This window comes from Elgaria multicarinata, chromosome 8 (assembly GCF_023053635.1).
Source record: "Elgaria multicarinata webbii isolate HBS135686 ecotype San Diego chromosome 8, rElgMul1.1.pri, whole genome shotgun sequence".
NCBI classification, from domain to species: domain Eukaryota; kingdom Metazoa; phylum Chordata; class Lepidosauria; order Squamata; family Anguidae; genus Elgaria; species Elgaria multicarinata.
The window spans coordinates 101485400-101500191 of NC_086178.1; positions in this window are offsets into that span (position 1 = coordinate 101485400).

Genomic DNA, 14792 nt, shown 5'->3' on the forward strand with positions numbered 1-14792 from the left:
AGTTATAGGACTTTTCTATCTAAACATGCATAGGATTTCATTTTAATTTGGCTTTCCTCAACCAGGTGCTCTCCAGAAGTATTGGATACAACCCCCAAGATTCCCTATTGAAAAAAACAATAATCACATGTAACTTTAAATCATAGAAAAATAGATCATCAAGTTTCCTTACCCAGAACATTCCTGAGAATTCCAGAAGGTTCAGCTTGTCTCCCCACTGTGTGAAAAGTTGCCCCTGGTCAGCCGTTGCTGTTCAACATGGCCACAAAACATCCCAGAGCCCTGCTAACAGCCTCTGCAGCTGTTCTCTCTTTCTTGCTGTCTCTTCCCAAATTTCTTCAGGTGATAGACATGAGCCTAAATTGCAGCCTTTGATGGACCAGCTTAAGCTGGTGAAGGCATGGAAGTGTGAAGCATGGTAAATGGGGCAAAAGCAGAGGAGAAGCAAACATGATCTTGCGACACAGAATGATATCATTTATTTTATTAAAAGTACTTCTAAATTGTTTTCCTGCCCACTGGGAATCCCCAATGTAATATACAGTTTCAAACAGTACAATAATGTATTTAATATCACAACAGATACCAACAAAAAATCTTTTTAAAAAACAAAAACAGGCCCAAACGATATCAAAATCCATCAAAGGCCTGGCAAAAAAAGTACAGATTTTATTGACTGACTAAAACTCAACAGGGATGGAAACCAACTCAACCTCTCTCAGGAGGGAGTCAAATCAAGGGGCTGCTACAGAAAAGGCCCTGTCTTGTATAAAATTATAACAGTAATTTTACTGTTTTAACTCTGTATTTTAATCTTATATCAACTTTGCTGTGTGGTTTTATCCTGGTTGCGCTTTTTATACTGTATTTCGTAATTGTGTTTTAACCTGTTTGTGTTTTACTGTGGTTTTAATTTTTGTGAACCGCCCAGAGAGCTTTGGCTATTGGGCGGTATAAAAATGTAATAAATAAATAAATAAATATCCATCAGCCTGGCCTCTCTTAGTGGTGGAACATGCAACAGGTCCTCTGATGAAGATCACAAATTGCAGACAGGCTCATATGGGAGGAGACGGTGTCTTGGATTTCCAGGCCCCACGCCATTTAGGGCTTTATTGGTCAAAAATAGCACCATGAATTGGACTCTGAAACAAATTGGACTCTAGCGTTGTCTCTAAAAGCACACAGCAGACAATAGTTTGGCTGCTGCATTTTGCATTAGCTGTAGTTTCTGAACCCTTTTCAAGAGCAGCCCCACGTAGAGCACATTGCAGTAGTCTAAATGAGAAGATCATTGTGGGCAGATCCAGTTTCCACAGGAAGGGGTGCAGCTGGTGCACCAGATGACAGGATTTGGCACACGTATGCCTCCATGGAAGGAAGAGAGGCAGGAATGATCCCCCAGAGCCCAGCTGCAGGCACACGGCCTGATCCTAGTTACATTTACTTAGAAGCAGAGTAGGCAATTATTTTATTGCCAAAGACTGCATTCCCTTAGTAAAAATCTGTCCAGGAAGGGGGCAGGCATTCCTGGAGAAGCTAGCCCCTCCCGCACACATCCATTCATAGACACACACATTTTCATTCTTTCTGGTCTTTAAGACACAATTTGTGGGGGAAGGTTGTGGTTATTGAGCGGGAAGTAGGCTAGCCAGCTACCAAAGAAGACAGGGCTCCTCTACCTGTAATAGTTGTGTTGAACGCTTACACTACTCCTTGTAAAGGTGCAACAGCCCTGCCCTCATCTACATCTGGCCACCCTAGTGGTGAGTAGGGTTGCCATGTAGCAACATAGACCACGGCTGAGTTCGGATGACCCGCTAATCAACTGGGTGTGTGTGTGATAGGAACAGAATGGGAAGCAACCATTGATTAGCGTGTCATCCAAACTCAGCCCATGTCTCTCTAAAAAGACTGCAATCTGCCAAAGGCATGTTTAGTGTTTGCTTCTCCACCCTACTGCTTCACTGCAGAACAAACCAACCCTCAAGAACTCTTGCTTGCTCTAAGACAGGGGTGGGCAACTTGTGAGCCTTCAGCTGTTTTGACCTACAACTCTCATCATCTCTCACCATTAGCTGTGCTGGCTGCGAGTTGTAGGCCAAAACAGCTGGAAGGCCACAAGTTACCCAGGAGAAGGGATAAAGTGGGTCTCTATACTTTTTCGTAGTTTGGGGTTGTTTAAAAGACAGGCAAGATCTCCAGGCTGCAACCTGGCAATCCTATTGTTAGGGCGATGACACCTGCTGAAATTTCCTTTTCGATACAACTGTTAAAGATACAGGAACCCTGTCCTCCTTTTCATAGGGTCACCCTACCTATTGTGAAGGTGTCACAGACAGATGTTCAGCACTACTTTTCTTCTGCATTATTTCATATGTTCCAAAAACCGGACTCTGCCCCTGAAAATAAACCTCAGGGGCTGAGCACTGGTATAATTTAAGTCTAAGATGCATGAAGGAACACGGGTCCAAACTACACAAGATACATGCTTCTGCGTCTCAGCCAGGCATTTTCACACCACCGTTTTAAGCCTCACTTGAAATGTGCGGTAGAAAGCGGGGAAGAGACATGTTAAAATTCAGTATATTCTAGCCAATGCTGAGACTGCACTTGAATCACCATCAAAGGGAGTGGAAAAAAACACTTTTTAGGGTTGTTGTGGAACATCCTCATCACAATATAGGCCAAGGAGATGAGAACTGGTTGACCTGGATAGAAAACATGGAAAAATAGGGAGGAGATTTGAAGAGGATGGGCACCATCTTGCCCAGGACATAACATTGTAACATATAATTATGCCATGATGTTTACTAATGTGATTTGATTGGCTGTTGAATACATGTGCTTATTATTAACCCATGTTCCCTCACCTGATCCTGATTGGGTTCTGGCTCAGCTTTTAAGTGGTATTGTAGCGTACTCTTATTTGAGACTGAACTTGACTTTTCATACCGAAATGTTTCAAATTTTTAAAGCTGTTAATATGTTTTTTAGACATTTTAAAATCTGCACTTTTAAAATCTCTCAACTGGATACACTACTGGTGGTCAATTGTTTTGTTTTAGTGTGCTGTCTCATGCACATCACATTGCCTGCGTATCAATATATTATATTATATTATGTATTTGCTGATAAAAATAAACAATTCATATTGTATGAGGTTTATGTGTTCATGGTGTTTATCTTTATTTATATTATTGTGCCAACTGTGCTTTAGATTGATTTTATGTTGCGTGTGTTTTGTAATATTAATTTTGGATTTCTGTATTTGTGCATGTAACTTGCTTTTTGCAATGGGAAGTGATGCATACATTTCAATACTAGTACTAATTTCAAGGAATCTACCATATTGCTGCAGAACATGTTTTTGTTTGTTTTGTTGGTAATGGGACCAATTCACAAGTGCATTTTATCCTTTCTTGCTTGCAGCATAAAGAGAAGACTCCACATGTGAGTAAATGATCTCAGATCCCTTAGCAGCATGGTTCCTCCTTGGGCTACTCCAGTAATGTTGGAAGCTCCACATCACATAGGAGGAGCGCAAAGGGCATCAGGATCGTCCCATGAGAGTTGTCACTGGTGCACTTCCGGAAGGACACACACTGCAGCAGTGGTCGCAGCAATATGGTTGACAAGGACCCCCAGACAGAACATTTCTATCCTCAGATGTCAAGTCAAGGCACAATACTTTTAGAGTGACAGTCTGCACATCCAGTTGTATCAAGCTTTAGCCACAGGAAACTGCCAGAGTTGAATCAGAGCTGAGAAACATACCACAGCCAGGTACAAGGCCAGGGAGGAAGCCTTTCATAACCCTACCTGTCCAGGAGGGCCCAATGGCCAACCTGAGTGAGTGGGAAAGGCCCACCACCTGACAATAATCCAAGGCCAGGAAGAGGTTCCAAGCTGCAGTTCTAATAATTCGCAACATGGGGCAGTTCTGCACACTGGACTGAAGGTTGCTGTGACTAGTCCCAGGAGTTCTCAATAGATTTGAGAGTCACCAAATCAAATGAGAGGCAATTGAGTGATGTGCATGTATTACAGTATCATCTCAGATGCAGTCCCCCTTTCCCCGGCTCACAACTGAATTACAGTATCATCTTTCAAAAATAAGTGACTCATGCAACGGGATTCATGAAAATTGCACCCCCTCTTGTAGCAATTCCCAAAGAGTGTCCATGTCACTAACAGAGGAGGCTGCCCACTGCTTTCCAGAGATGATCCATTGTTCTGGCCTTAGATAGGTCATTTTGCCACCTCTTTGCACTTGGGAGTGCTCAACTTCTCCAGATGTGGTGATTCAGCAGAATTTCTTGCCCTCAGAGGAGGCTGCCTTTTGAGCCAATTCCGGAGTCACTGTTCCAGTCAAGGAGGCACACACAGAACAACGGCTCACACAGAAACTCAAGGAATGGGCACATCTGAGAATGGGGCATTCTTAGGCATACCCAAGTCAGGGATGGGCCCCATGTGGCCTTCAGTCTAATTTCAAAAGCCCTCTGCGTGCAATCTGTTCAGACCTCTGGCAAACCGTATCTATCCCTTCCTTGACAGTCTGCTGCTTGGGAAGGAAAGGGGAGATAGAGAAAAGGGGTGTGATAGAAAGAAAAAAGGGGCAGCAGAGAGAGAAGGGGTTAGCTTTTCCCTGCCTACTCCTGGCTTTTGGCATCTCCCTTCACCAATATGTGGTCCCCAACAGGGCTACCCACAGGAGAACGTAACCTTCAAAAGAAAAAAAGGTTGCCTTTTGGGGTGTGAGAATGAAATATACCACCAGTCTCATGAAACAGGCTCTGGTCCATGAAAGCTTATGCTACGCTAGTGCTGTTAGTTTTGAAGGTGTCCTGTGATTCTTTGTTGTCCCTGCTGCAACAGAGTAATGTAACTGTGGCTGTGTTTCAGGGAACGGTCAAAGCTCAGTAGCAGATCAGCAGTGGGGGAGTTTGGCAGGGACAAAGCACCACAAGTCTTTTCATAGCAGGGATGATGATGACATCTGAGGTGGGGAGGGTGCTGCTATTTGCCCCTCTGCAGGCCAAATTATTTTAAAAGCTTTTCTCCCACAGGCAGGGCAATACTAGAATGAAACCACGTTGTTGGGTCTATTTCCTTTTGTCAAGTGCTCTGTAGCCGAGGCCAGGTCTTGCCTCAGGGCAGGGCAACCCAGATCACCCCTTCCTAAAACCCACCATAACTTTATTCACTACTTTCTCCAAAATTCCCCCCTCCCTCATCCTACACAGGTTTAGTCAGGAAAAAAACCCCGAGTTCTAGGGCTTTTTTCCTGACGAAACCTGTGTAGGAGTGCGCCCTTATTATTCTTTTGCTGTTGTTGTGAAGTTTTTGTGTGGTGTGTGTGGCTATAGGGGCATGACTATTACAGCAAACACCTGTGCTTCAAAATTCACCCCTACACCAGCACAGATTTTGAATGTAAAAGGTTACAGGTTCAATCCCTGGCATCTCGAGGTTAAGGCTGGTGAAAGACTTCCGCCTAAAGTATCAAAGAGCTGTTGTCAGTCAGAACAGGCGATACTGAGCCATAAACCTGCCTCATTCACACAAAGAGCAGATGAAGTGGTAAACTTGCGTCTGGGACAGCTGGTGGGAGCTCACAGGAGTGAAACTCCTCCATTCCAGTGAAGCTCCTACACACAGAAGAAAAACCTAAGTGTACTTGGGGGTTAACTAGGGTGACCATACGAAAAGGAGGACAGGGCTCCTGTATCTTTAACAGTCGCATAGAAAAGGGAATTTTAGCAGGTGTCATTTGTATATATGGAGAACCTGGTGAAATTCCCTCTTCATCACAACAGTTAAAGCTACAGGAGCTATACTAGAGTGACCAGATTTAAAAGAGGGCAGGGCACCTGCAGCTTTAAATGTTGTAATGAAGAGGAAATTTCACCAGGTTCTCCATATATACAAATGACACCTGCTGAAACTCCCTTTTCTATGCGACTGTTAAAGATACAGGAGCCCTGTCCTCCTTTTCATAGGGTCACCCTATAAAGCCTAACTTGTCCACTTTTCAAAACGCATCAGAATGAATGAAAATAGCATGTGCTTTTACAACCCAGTCACTACTGGGAAGTTCTCCCATTGACTGCAAGGTTTCTAGGTAGGCAGGTTAGCATTCTTCTTCATCATCATCATCCCTGCCTTCTAATGAAAATTGTTTTTCCCCCCCCCAAACTCAAGATTGCGTGCGATCCTGCCATCTGAGGAAAAACAAACCTGAGAGAAAAAGAGAGAGACCGCCTGATCTAATTACATTTTAGATTAGAGGATTAACGCCTCTTTGATTCCTGGTGCCACACTTCAGAGATCACTCGAGAGCTACTAATCCAAATTGAATGAACTCACTTGATAGACTCCCCTCCCAATTCTCCCCCTCCTTTTGGGGGTGTGCGCGTGTTCTTTTATGAAGTGACAGCACTCGTCACGGCTTAGCTTTGAACCCCCGGTGGTTTTATTTAGCCATCTTTTCGCCGCCCAGCGAGCTTCTCCAAGTGTCTCCTTAAACACCCCCCCCCCCAACTCCACCTTGGCAATATAAACAACCCCGCGTCGCAGCCTTGGAAGTCGGCATTCGCACGTGTTCTCCTCCGAGAAGCTTGAAATCCAGACAACCCAAACAAATCCTTCCCCCGCTCCCGGCGTTACGATGAAACTGCTGCGCTCTCGGCAGCCGCCGCTAGAACGCGTCGCCTCTCGGTGCAAGGAAGGGAGCGCAGGAGAAACGCCGGTCCGGGGAAACACAACCTCTTCCCAGCCGACACGTGCTTTCTGGGCGGACCCCGATCCGCGGGATCCCCCCGGACCGGGCTGTCTATATCCCGCCGGAGTTGCCTTCAGCGTCCCCAGCCGGGCGGGGCAGCCGCTTGGGCTTCAGCCCAGCCATGCGCTCGAGGCGTGGAGCAGGCGCGCCGCACCTCTAGGCGGGGCCTGGATCCGGCGGCGCCGGCGGTTGGCTGCCAACGCCCGCGAAAGGAGGCGCATGTTGGTGCTCAACGTGGCCTTCGACCGGCTGCGGAGTGTGGTTCCCGCCCTGCGAGGCGAGCGGAAGCTCTCCAAGGCAGAGACGTTGCAAATGGCCAAGATCTACATCTCCATGCTGAGCGAGCTTTTGCAGGGGGAAGACGCGCCGCCGGGGCGAGAAGTCCAGACGCCGGCGTCGCCCGGCAGCGACCAGAGCCGCTCCCCTACCTGCCCAGGACCGCTGGACTGACCCTCCTCGGCGCCGCCACGGAGCAGATCTTTGCTCCCCCCGGTCACTCACCAAAAACTGCAGCCGCACGACAAGTGCAGCTGTGGCTGCCGGTGAAAACGAGCGGGACTGGGCTTTAGCCTTTTCCGCCTCTTATCCGAGAATTTGTGTGTGTGTGTGTGTGTGTGTGTTTAATGACACAGAAAGCGTAACGTTAGAAAGGGAATCGCGTGATAGAGAAGTTGGAAGAGCGCACGCGCTTTCCCTGGGCTGTTGCGTCCAATGTTAGTCTAACTTCAGCTCCATTTATTTCAATAGATGTACTCTAAATAGGGCTAAAATTGGATACAAGCCTCTCAGTCTCTCTCGGGTGTTTATTTTCTAGACCAAGGGTGGGCAGGAGATAGTTCAGGACCTCCCTCCTGGTAGATCTGTGGCTGATTTGCAATAGATCGGCAAGGATTTCTCACTCGGGTGTTGAACAAGAACGAAATTTCTCAACCCCACTAGAGTGCTGAAATACTGCGGCTCAGAAGAAATTCCTGGGCTCAGCAGCTGCTGAGAAGCAGCCTGTTCTTTGAATCAGTACTTGGACGCCTTCTACGCCTGGATCCTATGGTAGATCTCAAGTAAAACGCAAAGTGGATCCCTGAAGGCAACGCCCTCCCCTGCTGTAGAGAGCCACGTGCATTAATAACGCTGTAGAAGTAGGCCTAGCGTTGCAATCTTAAACACACTTGAGCAGCCTTCTCCAGCCTGTTGCCCACCAGATGTTTTAGACTTCACCTCCCCATCAACTGGTCGGGAATGCTGGGAGTTGTAGTCCAAAACAAGGCTGCAGTACAGGGAGTGCACTGCGTTCCTATGCCTGTCTATCCAGACAAAGCCTATAGACTTCAATAGGACTCTCAGGTAGGTGTTCATAAGATTGCAACCTAAGTCTATAAGGGTGCAATCCTATGCATGTTTAGATGGGGAAAAAGTCCCAGGAGCCCTGGGCTTTTTTTCTGTCTAAACATGCATAGGATTGTGACCCTAAAGTGCCTTTAAAGTGATGGTGCTCTAGAAAGAGAAAATAATTGTGTGTGTCCCCCACCCTACCCGATGACCGTAAAGTCATGAAAAATGTTCACTTTATTTTGCAGTGTAATAAAAGGTTGCATTGATGACTTGTCAAAAATATGTGACATTCAAATGGTTTGCATTTAATGTGCTCTCTTGCTGGCATACGATTGGGAAGTGGGGCTCTGGTGTTGCTGCTGAACTTTAAAATGGATAAAGAGGATATATTTAAATACTTTAAAGCACAGTACATTTCCACCTCACCCCCAAGCAATTAGAAGAAAAGACACAAAATAATATGGTATGATCACTAAGATGAGCCCATGGTATCTCTCTCTTTTTAAAAAAAATGTACTACAGGACTATGACATTGCTTTGCGGTCTCTGGCAAGACATGGCTTAACAGTATGGCTTCCCTGCAGTGTTCTTTTTGATAAACATTGTTATGATTACTGCATGTTATGTTTCAGGAGAAAAAGGCACAAGCTGCATAAACTTAGTTTCAGTAAGAGTCCTGTAGTAGTTACTGGAAGAGTTAATTCAACTCTGAAAAAGTTGCAAGGAGACATCTGTTGTCTTGTGTCACCTTTAAGAGCAGATCCACACTACAAACATAGGTTGGGTTCATCTTGCTAGTTAAACAATTCATTGAGTCTCAGGTAATATGCAGTTATCTGAAATTTAATAAATTGGTTAAAAGGCGAATAAAAAAACAGTCTTCGAATGTCATAGAGTTGTCAGCTTTCCTTGAAATACAATATAATGGAGCAAGTAGCGAAGGTGTATTTGGAAAAATTGTGATTTTTTTAAAATTTATTTATTTGAGACTGTGCAAGCTTCTGGCCGTCTGTGTGTGCTCTTTTGCAAATGTAATAATTTAAGTAACCTCCTCACACAATGTGTAATAGTATGCATTATCACAAGATGTAGAGATGGTCTTTATATTTGATGGTTTGAAAAAGGGATTAAGAGAAATTCACAAAGGACAGTTTCCAAAAGCTATTTAAGGTCAGAGAACTTTCATGTACGTTACCAGCATATATGATTCCCAGATGCCAGACGCAAAGAGGGGAGGGTCTAATTGCAGCCTTCCCTAATGGGATGCCCTCCAGATGTTTTGGACTTCAACTCCCATCACACCCAACCAGCATGGCCATTGGATCAAAAATGCTAGGAACTGCAATCCCAAACAACTCATGGGCATCAAGCTGGAAAAGACTGGCCGCTTTCACATTTTGCTCATGAGCTTCCCAGAGGCATTTTAGGCTGCAATCCCATACACACCAGTAAGTCTCATTGGACCTAATAGGATTTACTTCTGAGTAGACATGCCAAGGATTGTACTATTACTTGCTATGGAAATGAGCTAAATTAGATGGTCTAGGCCAGCCTTCCTCAACCTGGGGTGCTCCAGATGTGTTGGACTGCACCTCCCAGAATGCCCCAGCCAGCTGGGGCATTCTGGGAGGTGCAGTCCAACACATCCGGAGCGCCCCAGGTTGAGGAAGGCTGGTCTAGGCAAAGACTTCTCATGTTCTTAAATGTGATCTCAAACAATGTTATTTCAAGGCTCTCCCATTTGTAAGACTCTGTGTAAATTGGAGCAACATTCTCATGATATGTAATGGGTGCAATTGTACACAACCAGCATGTATTAAGAAAAATATTTTTTTTTAATTCAGCCTGCTCTTTGCATGTATTGGACCATCATGTGTAGTAGCAGAGGGTCTAAACAAGTGGGGATGCTGTGGTTCTCCAGATGTTGGGCTTCAACTCCCATCAGTCCCACCCAGTACAGCCAATGGTCAGGGGTGATAGGAGTTGTAGTCTCACATATGGAGGGCCACAAGTTCCTTTATCCCTCATTTAAAAGGTAAAGTTTACTAACACTCTCTTTAATAGTTTGTACAAATGGACCATTCAACTGCTTTCAAGAAATGGCTGTCAGATGAATGCATCAGGGACAGAATATCCGAGGCTAGATTAGATCACTCTTGCAAAATGTTCTGCTTCGGGTGGTCTAATTGTAGTCACTGCAGCAACATGCCAAGAAACAAGACAAAATACCCAGGGGTATATAAGCCTGGTTGTGGGCAGGTGATACTGGTCTGCACATAACTCACCTATTAAATCTCCATGCTACAAGTTAACTGAATTAAAAGGCAAGCTACACTTTCTCTTGCTGGATTGCAGCATTTCATTGCAGCATTTTGTGAACCGCCCAGAGAGCTCCGGCTATTGGGCGGTATAGAAATGTGATAAATAAATTTCAGGGTGGAATAGCTGGGGCAGGGGGGATATTTAACCACCTTTGGCATCCTGCTAGATGAGCTTTAAGGGGGAGTATGATTCTCCTGCATGTCTCAGCCATATTCAAAACCACTGACAATGGTATCCTTCCATACCACCTCACTGGGATGGTAGTGAATTAACTACATTGCAGTAGAGAAGGAAGTTCTGCTGCAAGAAGTGGATTTGTGAGCCTATCTTGCAATCTCTGGCTCACAGGATGTCGTAAGAGTCCATCTTGTCTATCATGCTATTCTACTACATGAAACTGCAGGGTGGTCTTTGGACTGTGTTGTCATTAGTGCACTGCCAGCGCATGGCTCCATCTCTTATTTATATCTTTTGAGCAAAGGGAGGCACTATTCGGCATCAGTTTTGGATTGAATGAGTTAAAACAAGCTGAAACTTAATCCAAACACAACAGAAGTAATGCTGTTAATGTTCTGGGGGTAGAGATATAGCCTATTTTGCATGGGGTCAAATTCCCCCTTAAAATCAGGCTGGCTAACAGTCAGCGGTGGCTAGGAGTGTCTTTTATCAGCTTCAGCTGGTGCACCAACTGTCCCCTTCCTTATAGAAGTCAGAATTGGTTTTAGTTATTCATGCTCTAGCCTTATACAGCTCAGATTATTGTAACGTGGACTACTTAGGGCTGCCTTTGAAGATAATTTTGAAAACTACGGTTGCTCCGAAATGCAGCCAACAGGGTGGTATTTCGGACTTTCAAATCGGAGCATATATCCATCTGATGTTAGACTAGCTTCACTGCTTACCCATTGGTTTCTGGGCTCAGTTCAAAGTACTAATTTTGATCTCTAAAGACCTAAAGGACTGAAAACAAGAATAAATGCTTTCTTCTATAGGAGCCTGCCAAAGCCATGCTCTGCTTCACTGCTGACCGAAACATAGCAAACAGCAAGAGAGGCAGGGCCTTTTCTGATGTGCTGCTAAGACTATGCACCACCCTCAGAAGAGACCCTAACTCCACCTCTGGCTCACCTTTTGGCAGGGAAGTAAAAGAATCTTTTACAGAGCTTTTTGGATGTTCGTTAAGAGGGTAGGAAGCCGCTAATGTATGTATTCCATCGGCGGATGGTTTTTTAAAAAAACTTTTATTTGTAGTCTATTTTTAAGGTTTGATTTATATGTAGGTACCTTTTAATAGAAAGACAGGGTACAAAAGAAGTGTGCAGGCATGTCGGGCAAAACTTACATGGAATTGCCTAGTGTTAGTGAGACTGCCAATTGGAGTAGTCAGGGTAGGCAACTTGGTGCCCTCTAGATATTTTGGGCTGCAACTCCCACCAGCCCCAAGCCATCATGGCCAATGTTTGGGGGCTTTATCAAAGTTCTAGTCTAAAACATCTGGAGACCAACAAATTGCTTACCTCTGGAGCAGGTGGACCAATGCCTCCTCAGGATCCCAGCACTGCTATATAAATCCTTTTATTTGGAATTGCCTGTGATCTTCTGCATAGAAAACGTGGTCTGTGAGTGAACTATAGTCCCTTTGCCATTGTACTTAGTACTGTTTTTAAGAATGTACCTCAGCCCTACGGTTGCCATGTCCCAGAAACCGGGAATGTCCCAGTTTCCAAGCATTTCTGAAATGTCCGCCAGCCAGTCAGTCAAGAATCCCGGATTCCTGTTCCAGCCGGCCGGAGAAATTCCAACCTCCAAAATGGTGCCTTGAGCCTGCTCAGTGGAGTGTAAGTCTCTATATTAAAGTCTCCTCTAGCTTTTGAGAACTAGTGGAGAAATGTAATTTAGTGTCATTTTTTCCTGTTTGTTTGCTTAAACTGTTCTTTGCCTATTATTTATTTGCAGATGCTTAAGTACTTTAGGCTGCAAACCTATGCATACTTACCTGGGAATAAGTCCTATTTAACGTAATAGGATTTGTTTCTGAGTAGACACACATAGGATTGCAGTGTTAGAGAACTAAAACTTAGATAGCTTTCTTCCTTTCCCTAGACCTTTACATATTGCTCAGTTTTTTTTAAAAAAATCCTAGCCCCACCCCGCGCCCAAAATTGTCCCGGTTTTGTGGATTCAGAATATGGCAACCCTACTCAGCCCAGAGGAATATATTGAAACCTCAAGCTGCAACATTAGAAGCACGAGAAAAGAGACTTGTGAATCCTAAGAAATCATCTTTGAAATCCTTTGTTATTATAGCTGAATGACTTGCTACATTAGTGATGCATTATTGTCCACACATTAGATTTTTGCCACATTTGAGCGTTCGCCTTCTAGAAATTTGGCATAGCAAGAGTGTGCATTTTCAAAGAAAATCGGAGATGAATTAGAGAAGCTATTTGCTTTTGTTCTCCTATTAAAATAATAAAAGGTCCTTCATAACTGCTGAAGGCGGCACTTCCCAGACAATGTTCCAGTTAAGTGGATTTGCTGGAAGTGCTTATACTTGACTTCCCAACACTGTGCTACTGTCAGCATATTTTCAGAAATGATTGTTTTGTGTAGCAGAGAGGAAGGAATAGAGCCTGCAAAAATCTCTTGGGAGCCCAAGTGTCACCTGAGAGGAACTTAAATAAAACCCAGAGCTAACAATTTCACTACTCAAAGGAAAAACAATATTTTGGGGCGACAGCCATTACACTACACAGCTAAGTGTGGGCTTGCAAGCCAGAAAGTCCAAGGTGCAAATTTTGCCTGTGCAATGGACTCTAACCCCTGCCCCCTATATGAGGATAATCTTACACTTCTAAGGATGACTACAAAAGTATGGGAAGACTTTGACCACTCCATAAAGCATAATATAAATTCAAGGTATGGGGTTGGCAGCTGTTCCCCTGGGCATATGCAGACAGCAAAAGGGAGTCATGGGAATGGGAGGGCTATCTGCACTTCCTGCATCCCAGTTTAGTCAAATTGTTTGAACTAAAGAACAAATAGCTCAGGTTCCAAAAAAATGCCCTGATGCAGAAAAAGTGTGTGTGTGTTTTCAATCCGTGAAGAAACATTCCCCAAGTATTACTACTGCAACCCCAAACTACCAGAAATATTTAAAATGTGTCCAGAAAAGCTTACTCTACCTTTTTCAGGGACAGGTGTCATTCTAACTTAACCTTGTAGCCATTTTCAAAATGTTATTAACCACTCCTTCATTCTTGTGTGTCGTAAGGGGAGCAAGGCTGAGAGGAAAATCCTGGACTAGTTTCAGGATTGCTTTATGCCATCACGATTACTGCTGAAGTGTAAATTTACAATCCCACTAATACCTCCAGTGATTCCAGAAATAAACCACCATTAAGGTATTAGAATGAACACATCTAATTTACCTTACAAATAAGAAAGCTTTTTCTACCAGATGTGGTTGTTTCTACCAATACCAGAGTCTACTATTGTTGGCTTCAGTTGAACTCCTTTTCTGAAAAACCACTAAACCTAGCATAGGCTTTTGAAGCCTGTATATTCAAAATCATAATGATCTTAATTTTAAATGAGGGCTGCAATTAATCTGACAAGCTAGTTTTGACCTGGCTTTGCTATTTATTGAAAAAGAGCATCCAAATCAATTTATCCATGACCATTTTTTATAAGGGTATAGGTTACCAGTGTCAAAATTTCACTGAAGAGTTCTATCCTGCTGTGAAAAACTGGGATGTTTTGTTTTAAATTAAGCCATGATTTGCTACTTAGGCAACTTCAAACCAGTCAAAGGTTTCTCATTGGTTCCTTGCCAGGAATTTATTTTTTTTGAAAGCTTAATGTCATTGTTAGGCAGGGAGCAATTTAAAGGCTACATATATTTACATAAATTACCAAATGTAGGTGAACAAATCCCCAAGATTCTTGCCTTCTCTATAGTTGTAACGGTATTGAAAGCGCCTCCCCCCTCAAAATTGCTTTTTATTCATGGGCCAATTACCACTGTCTACTAAAAGTTGCAAACTACAGTTGGCCTTGCCCATCACCTATGTGGCATCACGCCTGGCTGGTCTTTTTACAGTGCCCAGTGTGTGCACTTCACACCATGAAGCATAGTTGCTATATATGGGCACAGTATTAGCTATTGGACACTATCTAATTGTTTTTAATCTTATATAAACCGAGCTTCAGTATGGGGCGGTATACAAATGTAATAAATATTAATAAAACAATAATATACAGAATTCTTCGTAATTATTTCAATAGATGCTCACAAGCAATTCATACTAGTATTCCTGAGATCTGTTTTGTCTCACTGTGGTAGTGAAGTGCA